Source organism: Pinus tabuliformis, chromosome 6 (genome assembly GCF_031772625.1).
Source record: "Pinus tabuliformis cultivar Carrire ecotype Pingquan chromosome 6, CPIR1, whole genome shotgun sequence".
Classification (NCBI taxonomy): Eukaryota; Viridiplantae; Streptophyta; class Pinopsida; order Pinales; family Pinaceae; genus Pinus; species Pinus tabuliformis.
In genome coordinates this window covers 1,391,837,547-1,391,841,615 of record NC_142292.1, presented here as the reverse complement: position 1 = coordinate 1,391,841,615, position 4,069 = coordinate 1,391,837,547, and the positions used below count along the sequence as shown (strand labels likewise).

At 30.8% G+C, this 4,069-nt stretch overlaps 1 pseudogene; it reads left to right on the top strand.

Moving 5' to 3' along the window:
- The first annotated feature begins 1,932 nt into the window (after window positions 1-1,932).
- LOC149263821 (aspartic proteinase nepenthesin-1 pseudogene) lies at window positions 1,933-3,725 on the top strand (annotated as a pseudogene).
- The last annotated feature ends 344 nt before the right edge of the window (window positions 3,726-4,069 follow it).

Below are 4,069 nucleotides of genomic sequence, written 5' to 3'. Positions count from 1 at the left end.
AAAAACTAAATAAATTTAATTAATAAACTCGTGGAGATTTGAGCTTTGAATCTCATGTATTACATATTACTTCATAACAAAGCATTCATCAATTAAATTCGTTTAGTAAAATAATTTTTTTATATTTAATTAGTAAACATTTAAAAATTCAATATTTACACTATGTCCATTTTAAATTATATATAAATGTATCTATTTATCTATATCATCACTGCCATGCATATCATATTAAAAAATTAAATAAAAAATTATTAAACATATAATTATATGTATTATTAAAATTTTAATAAAATTAAAAATAAGAATATAAATATGTATATGAAAGAGAATATTATATAAATATAAATAATATAATTAGGAATGAGTATAAATATAAATCTATTAAATATAAAAAAATCAATTTTCCTAAGTGTAAATATTTTTTTAAATTTTATACTAAAAAATTATCAATATCTACATTTAATACATCTAAAATTTAATTAAATAAAACATAAAATTATACCAATTATAAATAAACAAAAATTTTAGATACAATTATTATTATTTTATTTATTTTTCTTTTATACTTAAAAAAATATATATATCTACATTTAATATATCTAGAATTTAAATAAATAAAATATAAAATTATAACAATTATGGATAAACAAAAAATAATACTAATAAAATAACAAAAAAATATTAATTAAAAAATTAATAAATAAACAAAATATTGATTCTTTGACATCAAGATATTGATTCTTGACAAAATAATACAGTTCTTTATTTTTTAAATTTATTTAATGGAAAATGATTAATTTGCAAATTTATAATATGATCAAATTTACCATTAAAAAAATCAATTTCTATTAATATAAGCAATAAAATGTAATTTTATAAAAAAACTTATAATTTACTATATTAACATGATAGGAATTTTCCGTACCATAAAAAGATCCGTTACCACTTAAAATGAGTGGAAAATGACGTGCAGACCTTACCCCCTCTTCTAATTTACAATGCCAAATTCAACCATGAGTGGAAAAACAAAATTCAACATTGAAAATAATAATAAAAATAGTAAAAAGTCAATGATTCAGATAAAATAAAAAATGAATTATTATCCGGAACTGTACGCACATTATTAGACTTCCTTCTAAAGAGATTATACTTCTGGTTAATAAAAAGTATGTTTTTTAAGTGGGAAATTTATTTTTTTGCAATACAATGTGGGCTTGTCACATAGAAAATAAAAATAAAAGTGAGTAATAATAATAATAATTTTTTTTTTTTAATTATTATTTTTTACAAGTTTTTATTTATTAATTAAGTTTTATTTTTTATTTATTTTTGGAATTTAGATTTTTGTGATTTATATTAATTATAATAGTATTTTTGAACTAATTAATTTTTATATGTTTTTTTAGTTTTTATATGGCTTTTTATTTAAGCTTGTCTCATGATTTGCATTTTCATTTGGTCCTGAACCACAATACCTGATTTGAAACGCATTTACAAAATTTCCTCGTATATAATCTTTATCCAAAAACACTCTTCTTAATATAATATAAATAAAAAAAAACATGAATTCAAAAAATATAATAAAATAATTTAATTGCACAGAGAAATTGAAATATTATGTTTATTTTTTATTTTTATTTTTTCAATTTTAATCCGTTGAATTTATAAATAAGTTGATTGTAAAAGACTAACCCAATTGCTTATTTCTCTACTTAAAATAAAATAAAATCAACAGAGTAAAGTGCCGATGCAAATCATTGCCACGTGGAACTCGTGTATACTTCCATTATTACGGGCATGGGCTAACTTCCCTACCTCCCGATGATAAGAAGAGTTTACGGCCCGTATTGGATAGAAGGTGCTATGTGACGCAGACCATAGGTCCATAGCAATTGCACGTAGGAGGACACTATCAGTCAATGGACTTTCCGCCTCTAATAAATACAATGGATCCCCTGCCCTGGAGTACCAAATAATCTGCCCCACATTCTCATTTTTTGAGACGTCCACCCCTCCTTTCATTGCCTTAGGAAATATACCTTTCTTTAGAGCTACAGAGAAGGTATGGCTGGACAATCTGCGCCATCTCCTGCTGCCTGCAAAACCCTGCTTATTCCTTTGTTATTATTTTCTGTATTTCGTTTGATGCAGTGCAGGCAGGAGCTAGAAGTTAACGCGCCCCTTATTGGATTGAGAATAAATCTCGTGCATAGAGATTCACTTCTCTCTCCATTCTCTCCAGGCAATATTACATCTGCTGAGCGTTTGAAACGAGCAGTCCGACGCGGTCAAGAGAGACTTGAAAAACTGCAGATGTCTGTCGTAACTGCTGATAAATTGGCTGATGAAGAGGGCAAAATGGTTACCCCAGTAAGTGCAGGAACTGGAGAATTTCTCATGGAGATGGCGATTGGTAAGCCAGCTTTATCCTTTTCTGCAATTCTTGACACTGGTAGTGACCTGACATGGACGCAGTGCAAGCCCTGCGTTGATTGCTATAACCAGCCAACTCCAATCTATGACCCTTCCATGTCCTCCACTTACAGTACGGTCTCCTGCAAAAGCTCCCTTTGCCAAGCTCTCCCGTCATTTTCTTGCACTGATGGAAAGTGCGAATACTTGTATGTTTATGGGGACTACTCCTCCACCCAGGGAATTCTTTCATACGAGACATTTACCCTTTCTTCTCACTCAACTCCCCATGTTGCATTTGGTTGCGGGCAGGATAATGGAGGAAGTGGCTTCAGCCAAGGAGGTGGATTAGTAGGCTTCGGCCGAGGCCCTTTATCCTTCATCTCACAGCTTGGCCCATTGGTGGGCAATAAATTTTCTTACTGTCTCATGTCTGTTACTGATTCTCCTTCCAAATCAAGCCCTTTGTTTGTAGGTCAGACTGCTAGCTTGAATGCCAATACCATGGGTTCGACTCCTGTTATCCAAAGCAGCTCGCAGCCAACTTTCTATTATCTTTCTCTAGAGGGAATCAGCGTTGGTCGTAAATTATTGAAAATCCCTGCTGGTACTTTTGATCTTAAATCCGATGGCAATGGCGGACTTATTATAGATTCTGGAACGACTGTCACGTATCTGGAACAGACTGGTTATGATCATGTGAAGAAAGCCTTGATGTCAATGATTCATCTTCCACAGGCCGATGGGTCTAGCATCGGACTGGACCTCTGTTATCAACACCACTCTGGTTCTTCAATTCCGAAACTTCCCGTTATAACTTTCCACTTCAAGGGAGCAGATTATTATTTGGCCAAAGAAAACTACATCTTCGTTGATAGCAGTGGCATTATGTGCCTCGCAATGTTACCGAGCTATGGCATGTCCATATTTGGTAACTTTCAACAGCAGAACTACCACATACTTTATGACAACGGAAGGAACATGCTGTCCTTTGAGCGTGCTGTTTGTGATGCCTTGTGAGCAAGTAGAGGCCTTTGGGTTCTATTTTTTATAGTGTTTAATTTGTTTTCTTCAGATTATATTAGAGCGTCTTTGTGCTCCTGCTACTGTTAGAAGCAGCAACTGTGATATATACATATATGTGTTGATACTCTATATTTTTAAATTTACAATAGTGAAAGGTGCTATTCTGATTCTGAATGGATCTAACTGCAGATTTCTTCAGAAATGAACTTGTATATGGAGTATTGGTAAATATTCCCATGATTTAACAAAGGCTGAAGTAATATGTGGTTGTGATTGCAAACTATTTATCAGAACGAAAGACAAACACCTTTAAATTCTACAATTTATATACAAAATTGTGCCTTTTATTTCGTTGCAGTGTTGATATGATATAATATAATGTTATGTTTTGATATATTATATTTTATTGCTATATAGTAAAATAATGGTTAATTATGTTTATTTTGGGTAGTTGAGAGGAATGGTGGTTATTTTTTTTGCTTTAATTTTTGTTTTGTTTTGTTTGTCAAGTTGTTTGTGATTCTTTAACCTCCTATCAGTCTCCTTGCTAAGGAGGTTCATCCTCAACGAGTTTTGCTAGCAAATCTTGGATACTGTATTTTAATTTTAGTCATTAACATAATAAACTTTA